We start from the raw sequence: 14,817 nt of genomic DNA, 5'->3' as shown, positions 1-14,817 counted from the left end.
AACACATCCTTACATACCTGTTACACATCCTTACACACCTGTTACACATCCTTACACACCTGTTACACATCCTTATGCATCTTACACACCTGGTACACATCCTTATGCACTTTACCTACCTGGTACACATCCTTATGCACCTTAACCACCTGTTACACATCCTTACACACCTTGTACACATCCTTATGCAATTACACACCTGTTACACATCCTTACGCACCTTACACACCAGTTACACATTCTTACGCACCTTACACAGCTGTTATACATCTGTTACACATCCTTAGGCACCTGTTATACATCCTTAAGCACTTTACACACCTGTTACACATCCTTAACCACCTTATACACATCCTTACGCACCTTATACACATCCTTACGCACCTTATACACATCCTTACACACCTGTTACACATGCTTATGCACCTTACACACCTGGTACACATCTTTACACACTTTATATACCTGTTACACATTCTTACGCACTTTACACATCCTTACGTACCTTACACATTGTTACACATCCTTACACATCTGTTACACATCCTTATGCTCCTGTTACACATCCTTACACATCTTACACATCTCTTACACATCCTTACACACCTGTTACACATTCCTTTGAACCGTATACCCCTGTAACACAACCTTATACACCTGCTCCACATCCTTATGCACTTTGCACAGCTGTTACACATCTTTACGTACCTGTTACACATCCTCACACACCTATAACACATCCTTACACACCTTACATACCTGTTACACATCCTTACACACCTGTAACACATCCTTACAACCTGTTACACATCCTTATGCACCTTACACACCTGGTACACATCCTTACGCACTTTACACACCTGGTACACATCCTTACGCGCCTTATACACATCTTTACACACCTGTTACACATCCTTACACACCTATTACACATCCTTACTGTTATGTTCTCTGTGTAGTCAGGAGTAGAACAAGTCCGAATTCCTGTAGCCGCTGTAAAACAGCTTCAGCATTGGCTTTATGAGCAGGATCATTTTCACCCGTGATAAGCCACTTTGGTCCAGTAGTTTGTTAAGCTGTAACACGTGTGGTAACTTTGGCATGCCCAATGCTTGGATCCAGAATCTACCAAACAAAGGTGGTCCTCCTTTAGGTAAAATGTAGAGGCATAGCTTTTTAGTTAAACTATTGAATGTCACTGTAGGTGATACACACCCAATAGGCTTTATTATTTCATTTGAATATGTTTGCATAGTGACAGCTGTTGGAACAATTGGTTGCCTTGGTCCCAGGCGGTTCCAATCAGCAGCTGTGATAACAGAGACTGCTGCTCCTGTATCAACTTCCATAATGAGAGGTTTACCATCTATATTCACCTTTGCTTGCAGTTCTGGAATTTTATTTTCAAGGCTGTAGAGCTGTAATGCGTATAATGGTATGTCTTCCTCTGAATCTGTGTGTGGTGTACCTACTTGCACATGAAAAGCAGCACGTAACTTGCTGCCTTTTTTACTTTTATCTCTATCTAAGGAACTTCTGCACACTCTCTTTGTATGACCAATGTTCCCACACCCATAGCAGGTGCTGTTCCTAAACCTGCAGGCATTTGCTGTGTGATTTTTGTCATGACATCTGTAACATGCTGTCTGTGACCCTTATCTAGCTGGATACTGTTTATTTAGGTGCATGCTTGTATGAAAAACATCTACTTCTTTTTCCTTCTCACAAACTGCCTGTGCTGGGGCCTGGAGCATTTGTGCATCTTTAGTAGCAAGTTCCATGACTGTAGCTATCTCTATAGCAAGCTTTAGTGATAAATCATCCTCTGCTAATAGTCACTTTTGTACTGTACAGTCCATGAGTCCAATAACAAACATATCACGTAAAGCAGTGTTTAAATAATCAACTAATCTTCAGCTACTTGCTAGTTTCTTTAAACTGATCACAGAAGTTTTAATGTCCTCATGCTGCAATTGCTTGCTTGTATAAAACTTAAAGCGTTCTGCTTTCTCTAGAGGCTTAGGTAGGTAGTTGTCAGATAACAGGCAGATCAGGTCAGGCAGAGGTTTAACATTAGGTTTATCTGGTGAGAGAATGTCCCTTAATGTAGTGTAAGCTGCTGAGCCTATAGCTATCAGAAACACAGTCACTTGCTTATCAGCTCCTATGTTGTTTGCTGTACAATATAGCTCAAACTGTTCAACCCATGTGTCCCATCCATCTGTTCTTTATTTTTTTTATTTTTATATATTTTTTATTTATTTTTTGAGAAAAAAGGGGATGTAAAAAATACTGCAGCTTTTACTGTATCTTTGCACTAAGTGTAAGGCAGTATTGGCAGCCGCCTTAGATCGCTCCAGCAGGGGGCGCTTAGAATAGGAAATCAGGAGGTGGATCTGCCTGGTGCTCATATACAGCAGCAGCCTATACTGCTCACATAGTACAGATTCCAAGCTAGCTATGTGCATGTGGGGCTTGCACTAAGGCTGTCTGTGCATTGAGTCTGAGCGGGAAATTATTGATTAAAAATGAGCCACAAAACGTGAGTAACGCCCAGACCGGTACTTCTGAATTGAAGATGTAGGAGGACCGGGGTCTCTGGGGGCAGGCAGAGCGCAGATGCCATAAGAACTAGTAGCTGCGCTGCCCAGGGTTGCACGTGATATGTGTCAGACAGTGCGGCAATGAGCAATCTGTGACAGAGTCTCGGGTGGAGAACGCATAAGGTAGGGGCGAGAGGATGGATGTTCAACTCTTAATTTGCCCCATATTTTATTTTATTACTGTTCGTTCTGTTAGTTGGTCCTTTGCTTCTTGTTACAGTGATTAAGCTTGGCTGCCGACGGCATGTTTTCCCAATCACCTTTAGAGCCGGCTAAATTTACACCCTTCACAGGACAGGATTGATTTTAAGTAAGTAGTTAACTAAACCACCATGCTGTGTTCAGAAACTACCGATATGCTTTCTATACCATGCGTGCTCAGAGTCAACATGGTATATAAATCATATCTGTAGTTTCTGAACGCAGCATGGTGGTTTAGTTAACTACTTGCTTAAATCAATCCTGTCCTGTGTAAGGGTGTAAATTTAGCCTGCTCTAAAGGGGAGTGGAAAAACATGCCGTCGGCAGCCGAGCTTAATCACTGTAACAAGAAGAAGCAGCTGCAGGTAACTTGTCTCCTCCCCCCCAGTCACCCTTCTGTAGCAGCCAATAGCCTCCCCTGGACAGGATTCCTAAAAGTTTGCTCCTTACTGATCTGGTCACATCACCTTTGTTCAACTTCAATATGAATGAGCGTTTGTATAACCCTATAAGTGCAAGCTTTATGCTGTGTGAGTTAGCTCCGTGTGTTGAACTCTGCATATATCATCTTGACAGGCAGCGTTTAGACAGCAGATAACACACAGCATAAAGCTTCCTATCTGTGTGCTTTGATAAGCATCTCTCTGAAGACTATTACATTCCAGGGGTGGCTGGGTTGGGGTGTTAGAGCCCTTACTGGCTGCCTTGTTTAACTATTCATACACAAAATAGTTTTAGGACATTTAATTTGAGCAGAACTGCAGAAGGAAAACCATTTCCCCATGGAAGCACTTTCTGACTCATGATAGATAATAAATATATATATACTATATATATATATATATATATATATATATATATATATATATATATATATATATATATATATATATATATATATATATATATATATATACACAATATACGAAATAGTTATTGGTCCTCCACTATTTATCCCAATACCATATCTGACCATCACCCATGAACATTATTAAGAATTGTCATCCAGAAGTGAAAATCTTTAAGGAACCTCCTATGCCAGCATGTACATGTCCACCTAATTTGAGGAAAAAAAGAGAAAATAGGAGGGCGCTAAAAGCGGAGTGTTAATTGGTTAATGTATATGTTAATTAATTTTAAATCAGTTCAAGACAATTTAGGTAAAAAATTAAAATTTATTTATATAAAAAGAACACAATTAATCACTGTAACAAGTGATTAGCTCCGTGTGTTGAACTCTGCATATATCATCTTGACAGGCAGCGTTTAGACAGCAGATAACACACAGCATAAAGCTTCCTATCTGTGTGCTTTGATAAGCATCTCTCTGAAGACTATTACATTCCAGGGGTGGCTGGGTTGGGGTGTTAGAGCCCTTACTGGCTGCCTTGTTTAACTATTCATACACAAAATAGTTTTAGGACATTTAATTTGAGCAGAACTGCAGAAGGAAAACCATTTCCCCATGGAAGCACTTTCTGACTCATGATAGATAATAAATATATATATACTATATATATATATATATATATATATATATATATATATATATATATATATATATATATATATATATATATATATATATATATATATATATACAATATACGAAATAGTTATTGGTCCTCCACTATTTATCCCAATACCATATCTGACCATCACCCATGAACATTATTAAGAATTGTCATCCAGAAGTGAAAATCTTTAAGGAACCTCCTATGCCAGCATGTACATGTCCACCTAATTTGAGGAAAAAAAGAGAAAATAGGAGGGCGCTAAAAGCGGAGTGTTAATTGGTTAATGTATATGTTAATTAATTTTAAATCAGTTCAAGACAATTTAGGTAAAAAATTAAAATTTATTTATATAAAAAGAACACAATTAATCTCTATGAATTCATTTTAAAATGTAACATCCAATGTATATCACCAATAAGTGGAGTAAAATGTGTGTTCTAAAGCAGCCTTAAACTTCAAAATCTCTCTAATGTAACATTGAGATAAAAAAACATTGAGTGGAATAACACAGGTTATATCACTAGTGCAGCAAATATATATTGGCTGCAAGAGTGCTATACAATTATGTCGCTACAAATGAAAGTGTTCAAAAAAACCTAACAGTACGTACAAATAAAAAACAACTAAATAGCTGATTTAAAAAACTGTTGAAAAAACTCTGCCAATATGACTGTGTATGAAGCTAGATTTCAGAGGCCAAATGGAAATATATATATATATAAATCTGTCGGGACGTCTCCCAGAGCTCCTATTAGCTTGGAAATATTAGGCAGCTCCAAAAAAAGGGGGGTATATACAAAGTATAGTTCCATAAAGCGGCTCCAAGGAAGTTTATTCAATGTATAGTTTTATTAATCAAATCTTCAGATGTCTTATATCACTTATCCACCGTGCTTTCGGTACTTATGTTTTAAGTATCACAGGATGATTCAAAATATAGTTCACAGTGAGAGATTAAGATTACCTTTATCCGGTTTCTCAGTGATGCATTAAGAATATACGGTACTCACCCTCAAGTTTCTAGGATACCTAGCGAGGGTTTACCTGGTAAGTAATATTACAATCAGCCTCCGAAGAGATTTCAGCCTCCTTCTCCCAAGACGAATGCCGGCGATCTGTTTCTGATGCGCGATCACGTGAGTACACGTCACATGATAGTCCTGCGCCTGTATTGTTGCGTCTCTGTTTTTTTGCAGTTTTACCTGCACTTTAGTACATAATGTATGCAGGATCTTTTCTTCATGTACACTTATAGTGCGTAAGTTTTAGGGAGATGGTAAAAGTTCTTAAAACTTTGGCCAAAACTTTGTGAACTACGTAAACACAGGATAGTAAAATCGTCCTACAGCTCCAGCTGGATTCAAATCAACGTGTTTTCACCCGCTGGAGCTGTATGACGATTTTACTATCCTGTGTTTACGTAGTTCACAAAGTTTTGGCCAAATTCGTAACATATACATTAACCAATTAACACTCCGCTTTTAGCGCCCTCCTATTTTTTCTTTTTTTCTCTTTTTTGTATTCATAAGGTTGGTGTCTCACGTGGAAGGTGACACTTAGGAGAGGCAGTGAGTTTTGTTTGTCCAGCGCTACACTTTTATCTTACCCAACACACCTAATTTGAGGGACATGTTAGTTAGGGCTGATGTGGGTAGTTTAAAGAGAGATACAGTGGGGAAAAAAAGTATTTAGTCAGCCACCAATTGTGCAAGTTCTCCCACTTAAGAAGATGAGAGAGGCCTGTAATTTTCATCATAGGTATACCTCAACTATGAGAGACAAAATGTGGAAACAAATCCAGACAATCACATTGTCTGATGTGGAAATAATTTATTTGCAAATTATGGTGGAAAATAAGTATTTGGTCACCTACAAACAAGCAAGATTTCTGGCTCTCACAGACCTGTATCTTCTTCTTTAAGAGGCTCCTCTGTCCTCCACTCGTTACCTGTATGAATGGCACCTGTTTGAACTTGTTATCAGTATAAAAGACACCTGTCCACAACCTCAAACAGTCACACTCCAAACTCCACTATGGTGAAGACCAAAGAGCTGTCGAAGGACACCAGAAACAAAATTGTAGACCTGCACCAGGCTGGGAAGACTGAATCTACAATAGGCAAGCAGCTTGGTGTGAAGAAATCAACTGTGGGAGCAATAATTAGAAATGGAAGACATACAAGACCACTGATAATCTCCCTCGATCTGGGGCTCCACGCAAGATCTCACCCCGTGGGGTCAAAATGATCACAAGAACGGTGAGCAAACATCCCAGAACCACACGGGGGGACCTAGTGAATGACCTGCAGAGAACTGGGACCAACGTAACAAAGGCTACCATCAGTAACACACTACGCCGCCAGGGACTCAGATCCTGCTGTGCCAGACGTGTCCCCCTGCTTAAGCCAGTACATGTCCGGGCCCGTCTGAAGTATGCCAGAGAGCATTTGGATGATCCAGAAGCGGATTGGGAGAATGCCATATGGTCAGATGAAACCAAAGAAGAACTGTTTGGTAAAAACACAACTTGTCGTGTTTGGAGGAGAGAGAACACCATACCTACTGTGAAGCATGGGGGTGGCAACATCATACTTTGGGGCTGTTTCTCTGCAAAGGGAACAGGACGACTGATCCGTGTACATGAAAGAATGAATGGGGCCATGTATCGTGAGATTTGGAGTGCAAACCTCCTTCCATCAGCAAGGGCAATGAAGCTGAAACGTGGCTGGGTCTTTCAGCATGACAATGATCCAAAACACACCGCCCGGGCAACGAAGGAGTGGCTTCGTAAGAAGCATTTCAAGGTCCTGGAGTGGCCTAGCCAGTCTCCAAATCTCAACCCCATAGAAAACATTTGGAGGAGTTAAAAGTCTGTGTTGCCCAGCGACAGCCCCAAAACATCACTGCTCTAGAGGAGATCTGCATGCAGGAATGGGCCAACATACCAGCAACAGTGTGTGACAACCTTGTGAAGACTTACAGAAAACGTTTGACCTCTGTCATTGCCAACAATGGATATATAACAAAGTATTGAGATGAACTTTTGATATTGACCAAATACTTATTTTCCACCATAATTTGCAAATAAATTATTTCCAAATCAGATAATGTGATTGTCTGGATTTGTTTCCAGATTTTGTCTCTCATAGTTGAGGTATACCTATGATGAAAATTACAGGCCTCTCTCATCTTCTTAAGTGGGAGAACTTGCACAATTGGTGGCTGACTAAATACTTTTTTTCCCCACTGTACAACTAGTTACCTTAGTGCACAAAAGAAAGGTACTTTCCCATGTTTAGGCTGCTCTAGATGCAATAGTGTAATTAAAGGAGACAGTTTATTTCATCCTATAACAGGCAAATGTAATGTAATGCCACTTTTATTGTGTACCTTATTAAGTGCCCGTGTGCCAGAATTTATATTGGTGAGACGACACAAAGGGTAAGAGAATGGTGCTGCACAAATCTGGCATTAGAAAGGAAGACAAAGAAGCCCCTGTGGCCTGTCACTTTCTAGAGGCAGGTCACAGTATTTCACAGTTAAGGTTTAAAGTAATAGACTGGGTCCCTATACCCAGAAGAGGGGGCGACAGGGAGCTGTTGTTGAATAGAAAATAATTGTTTTGGATTTATACCTTAGACTCTCTAAACCCTAAAGCTATTAATAGAGATTTTGATTTAGGTCTATTTCTGTAGTTGACAAGCATACAAGGGTCAGTGTAATAGTATTTCCCCCTAAACAATTTTGTAATGGATAGACCTGCTCCATATCCGCATGCATTTGTGTAATTTTTTATTTTAATTGAAAATGTTTTTTCTCTTCTGCCATTAGAGGGAGCTTGATTGACCTAAGAATGTAACAGGCATGGGATAGTTAAAGGGGAGGAGTTAGTCCACCTGGTTAAGGTATTTAAAGGTGAAAGGTTGCACTTTTACAATTGACATGACTAAGGGTATGTGACCCGAAACGTAGTCATTTGTATACCTGCTCCTGTTTATGTGACAATAAAAGGAAGATTTTTGCATACTCCCAGGTGGTGCACCTTACACATCTGTTACACATCCTTACGCACCTGTTACACTTCCTTACGCACCTTACACACCTGTTACACATCTGTAACACATCCTTAGCACCTTATACACCTGTTACACATCCTTACGCAGCTGTTACACATCTTTACGCACTTTACACACCTGTTACACATCTTTATGCACCTTACACACCTGTTTACACATCTGCTACACATCTTTACGCACATGTTACACATCCTTATGCACCTGTTACACATACGTATGCACCTTACACACCTGTTACACATCCTTATGCACCCTACACACCTGTTACACATCCATACGTACCTTACATACCTGTTACACATCCTTACACACCTTACACACCTGTTACACATCCTTACGCACCTTACACACCTGTTACACATCCTTACACACCTGTTACACATCCTTACGCACCTTACACACCTGTTACACATCCTTACGCACCTTACACACACCTGTTACACATCCTTACGCACCTTACACACCTGTTACACATCCTTACGCACCTTACACACACCTGTTACACATCCTTACGCACTTGGTACACATTCTTGCGCACCTTATATACCTGTTACACATCTGTTACACATCCTTACGCAGTTGTTACACATCTTTACACATCTTTACACACAAGTTACACATCCTTATGCACTTTACACACCTGTTACACCGCTTTACACACCTGGTACACATCCTTACGCACCTTACACACCTTTTACACATCTTTATACACCTTACGCACCTGTTACACATCTTTACGCAACTACTATTACATATCCTCACTTTACACACGTTACACATCCTTACACACCTGTTACTCATCCTTATGCACCTTACACACCTGTTACACATCCTTACACACCTGTTACACATCCTTACGCACCTTACACACCTGTTACACATCCTTACACACCTGTTACACATCCTTACGCACTTGGTACACATTCTTACACACCTTATGTACCTGTTACACATCTGTTACACATCCTTACGCAGTTGTTACACATCTTTACACACTTTACACACCTGTTACACATCTTTACGCACCTTACATACCTGTTTACACATCTGCTACACATCTTTACGCACAAGTTACACATCCTTATGCACTTTACACACCTGTTACACAGCTTTACACACCTGGTACACATCCTTACTGTTATGTTCTCTGTGTAGTCAGGATTAGAACATTCAGTTGTGTGCTGTTACCTTGTGTCTGGTGTGTCTTGCACATATCATGAAGACTCTGCAGCAGGAACTTTAGATAACTTTTATTTAGCTACAACCACATGGCTTATTCTCTAGCAGGTTCCATCAGTAAAAACTAACATGGCTTCTGATGATGTCACAGAGACCCAGACACACCCAGAGGGTGTGGTGAGCTGAGCTTAAAGCTGCAGCACTTCTAACATATAATTATGAGACAAGGTTAGTGCAAAGATACAGTAAAAGCTGCAGTAATCTTAACATCCCCTTTTTTCTAAAAAAAAAAAAATATATATATAAAAAAATAAATAAAAATAAAGAACAGACAGTGGATAATATTGTAACAACAAGTAACTAAACCATACACTTGAACTTAGAACAGTTTATCTCTATAGTCTATGTGCACAAGACCTAGGTTGCAGCCTAGATTTTAGTCACAGTTATGTTTTCTGCGATAAGTCCGCCTTCGGATTAGGTCATTCCTTGCTGAATAATCTCTCACTGAATCCTCACATTGCCATCTAGAAGGTGGCCTTCTGTTTCTAGAGGGCCGTAGAGTATTTGGTTCAGGAGAAATTGTCTGTGGAGGAGTACCCAATGGTTGTTGATCACCTGTGATATTTTGTTGTTGGACAGAATCATTCTGAGGTTGATCTGTTTCAGTTGTGTTCATTGCATTTTCATCCTCAGAAGACTCAGGTGGGCACCACACTCCATGCCAGATATCTTCACCATCTGAATCATTTGATATTTGTGTAGCTGGTTGAGATCTATGTCTCATTTGTTCTACATGGCGGGAAACTGTACCACCAGCTTGTAGTTGAACTTTAAACATTCTGTTGCCCATGCCTTGTATTATGACAGCTGGAATCCATTTATTTGGGCCACGGTAGTTTCTAACCCATACTCTGTCATGAAACGCTAGAAGTGTTCAACTCTTGTGTGGGATGTTCTGGTCTAACTTTATCCAGTGGAGTTCTCAGGCGTCTTCCAAACTTTAACATTGCAGGTGATAGCCCAGTAGTGGCATGGGGTGTGTTTCGATAGTTAAACAAAAAATTAGAAAGGGAGTTTAGATTAAATTTTGATTTGTGAGAGACAGCTAAGTGGCGTTTTAAAGTTTGTTCAAATCTGTCAGCCTGTCCATTAGAGGCTGGAAAATATGGAGCTGTCTTACAGTGTTTGATGTTATTTGTATCTAGAAATGTTTCAAATTCATGTGATATGAACTGTGGACCATTGTCTGAGACTAAAGTTTGTGGCAGTCCAAATCTTGCAAACATACTGGAAAGAACGACAATGGTTTGTTGTGTTGTAGTACTTGACATTTGAACTACTTCTGGCCACTTGGAATGAGCATCCACAGCCACCAAATACATTCGTCCATCCACTGGCCCTGCAAAATCAACATGGATTCTTGTCCAAGGTTCATTTGGCCATGGCCAAGTTTTTGAGGTGTCCCTGCTGGGATTCCGCTGTGTCTGTGCACATGCATTGCAAGCAGCTACATAAGAAGCAATATCTGTATCCAATTTAGGCCACCAAAAATATTCTCGTGCTCTTTGCTTCATTTTTACTACACCCTGGTGTGAGCTGTGTAGTAACTTTAATGCTAATGTTTGCAGTAAGTTCGGAATTATCACTCGTGACCCCCATAACAGACAGCCTGAGTCATGCACAATTTCCTTCTTTCTTGTAAAATATGGCTGAAGGTCAGAGCGAACTACTTTAGGCCACCCATGTTGAACAAAAGACTTGATTTCCTGTAAGGTAGAATCAGAGCATGTATAAGTAGCAATCACTTTGGAATTTAGATTTACAGGCTGTGGAGGGGTTTCTATGATTTTAGAAGATGTTGTCATGTGATGTACCATTGGTAATCTTAAAAACATATCCACATTCGTATGATCACTGTGGCATCGATATTTAATGGACTAGTTGTAAGCCGCCAGCTGAAGTGCATAGCGCTGAAGTCGAGCAGCTGTTGTGTTGGAGATACCCTTCTGAGGGTGCAGAATGGACAAAAGTGGCTTATGATCCGTGATCAGAGTAAAAAGTCTGCCATATATATAAATGTGGAATTTCTTCACAGCCCAAATTATTGCTAAAGCTTCCCGATCAATCTGGGCATAATTTCTCTCCGATGGAGTTAAAGATCTGGACGCAAAAGACACAGGACGTTCAGACCCATCGGGCATAATGTGTGAAAGTACTGCGCCTAAACCATGTGGTGAAGCATCACAGGCTAGTACCAAAGGCTTCTTAAGGTCATAGTGGACAAGGAGTCTTGTTTCCAGAAGAAGCTGCTTAGAGCGTTCAAATGCTCGTGTACATAAGTCAGTCCAGGCCCATTGGTTTTTACTATCTAAAAGACGGTGTAGTGGATATAGTAAATGAGCCAAATTTGGTAAAAATCTGTGATAGTAATTGAGCAACCCCAAATAAGAACGTAGCTGAGATACATTAACAGGGGTGGGAGCATGAACCAGCGCTTTCACTTTTTAAGCAATTGTGTGGAGACCAGTCTTGTCCACTACATATGCACAATATTCTAAACTCTTGCAGAAGAACTCACACTTTTCCATGTTAACTTTTAGTCCGAATTCCTGTAGGCGTTGTAAAACAGCTTCAACATTGGCTTTATGAGCAGCATCATTTTCACCAGTGATAAGCATGTCATCTAACATACAGTGGGTATGTGGAATACCTGCCAAGATCTCATCCATTATCCGTTGCCACACTGCAGGTGCTGGGGCAATGCCAAACACCATCCGCGTATACTGAAAAAGTCCTTTGTGAGTGTTGATAGTTAACAGGTGTCTGGAGTCTGGATGCACCTCTAATTGTAAGTATGCTTGATGCAAGTCAATTTTTGTAAATCCTTACACATCCTTACACACCTGTAACACATCCTTACAACCTGTTACACATCCTTATGCACCTTACACACCTGGTACACATCCTTACGCACTTTACACACCTGGTACACATCCTTACGCGCCTTATACACATCTTTACACACCTGTTACACATCCTTACACACCTATTACACATCCTTACTGTTATGTTCTCTGTGTAGTCAGGAGTAGAACAAGTCCGAATTCCTGTAGCCGCTGTAAAACAGCTTCAGCATTGGCTTTATGAGCAGGATCATTTTCACCCGTGATAAGCATGTCATCTAACATACAGTGGGTATGTGGAATACCTGCCAGGATCTCATCCATTATCCGTTGCCACACTGCAGATGCTGGGGCAATTTCAAACACCATCCGTGTATACTAAAAAAGTCCTTTTTGAGTGCTGATAGTTAACAGGTGTCTGGAGTCTGGATGTCCCCCTAACTGTAAGTACGCTTGATATAAGTAAATTTTTGTAAATTTTTCACCCCCTGCCAGAGAACTAAACAATTCTTCAATCCATGGTAAAGGATACTGATCCACAAGTAATTGAGGGTTAAGGCCCACTCTGAAATCTCCACAGATTTGAATGTCCCCATTCTTTTTTCTGACAGGAACTATTGGGGAAGCCCATTCACTGCTAGACACTGGAACAATAATCCCCTGATTTCGTAGTCTTTCTAGTTCTGCTTCAATTTTAGGTTTAAGTGCAAATGGTACAACTCTTGGTTTACAAAATTTTGGTATAGCATTTTCTTTTAGGTGAAGCTGAATCTGCTTGTCTTTCACTAAACCTAGGTTCCCATCAAATACAGTTTTATATTTGTACTTTAGTGAATTAATCCAAGAAGAATTTGAATTGCCACTTTGGTCCAGCAGTTTGTTAAGCGGTAACTGTTGTGGTAACTTTGGCATGCCCAATGCTTGGATCCAGGATCTACCAAACAAAGGTGGTCCTCCTTTAGGTAAAATGTAGAGGCGTAGCTTTTTAGTTATCCCATTAAATGTCACTGTAGGTGATACACACCCAATAGGCTTTATTATTTCATTTGAATATGTTTGCATGGTGACAGCTGTTGGAACAATTGGTTGCCTTAGTCCCAGGCGGTTCCAATCAGCAGCTGTGATAACAGAGACTGCTGCTCCTGTATCAACTTCCATAATGAGAGGTTTACCATCTATATTCACCTTTGCTTGCAGTTCTGGAATTTTATTCTCAAGGCTGTAGATCTGTAATGTGTATAATGGTTTGTCTTCCTCTGAATCAGTGTGTGGTGTATCTACTTGCACATGAAAATCTGCACGTGACTTGCTGCCTTTCTTACTTTTATCTCTGTCTAAGGAACTTCTGCACACTCTCTTTGTATGACCAATCTTCCCACACCCATAGCAGGTGCTGTTCCTAAACCTGCAGGCATTTGCTGTGTGATTTGTGTCACCACATCTGTAACAAGCTGTCTGTGACCCTTGTCTAGCTGGATACTGTTTATTTAGGTGCACACTTGTATGAAAAACATCTATTTCCTTATCACAAACTGCCTGTGCTGGGGTCTGGAGCATTTGTGCATCTTTAGCAGCAAGTTCCATGACTGTAGCTATCTCTATAGCACGCTTTAGTGTTAAATCATCCTCTGCTAATAGTCTATTTTGTACTGTACAGTCCATAAGTCCAATAACAAACATATCACGTAAAGCAGTGTTTAAATAATCACCAAATCTGCAGCTACTTGCTAGTTTCTTTAAACTGATCACATAAGTTTTAATGTCCTCATGCTGCAATTGATTGCGTGTGTAAAACTTAAAGCGTTCTGATATCTCTAGAGGCTTAGGTAGGTAGTGGTCAGATAAAAGGCAGATCAGGTCAGACAGAGGTTTAGCATTAGGTTTATCTGGTGAGAGAATGTCCCTTAATGTAGTGTAAGCTGCTGAGCCTATAGTTGTCAGAAACACAGCCACTTGCTTATCAGCTCCTATGTTATTTGCTGTACAATATAGCTCAAACTGTTCAACCCATGTGTCCCATCTGTCTGTGTCTGCTGCAAACACAGGTGAGGTGCCAATAAGTGCCATTATAGGGTCAGACCACAGATCCTCGTCGCCAGCTGTTATGTTCTCTGTGTAGTCAGGATTGGAACATTCAGTTGTGTGCTGTTACCTTGTGTCTGATGTCTCTTGCACATATCATGAAGACTCTGCAGCAGGAACTTTAGATAACTTTTATTTAGCTACAACCACATGGCTATTTACTAGCAGGTTCCATCAGTAAAACTAACATGGCTTCTGATGATGTCACAGAGACCCAGACACACCCAGAGGGTGTGGTGAGCTGAGCTTAAAG

The sequence above is a fragment of the Bombina bombina genome, chromosome 8, assembly GCF_027579735.1.
Source record: "Bombina bombina isolate aBomBom1 chromosome 8, aBomBom1.pri, whole genome shotgun sequence".
NCBI lineage: Eukaryota > Metazoa > Chordata > Amphibia > Anura > Bombinatoridae > Bombina > Bombina bombina.
The sequence above is the reverse complement of the archived record's forward strand: the minus strand, read 5'-3'. Positions refer to the sequence as shown.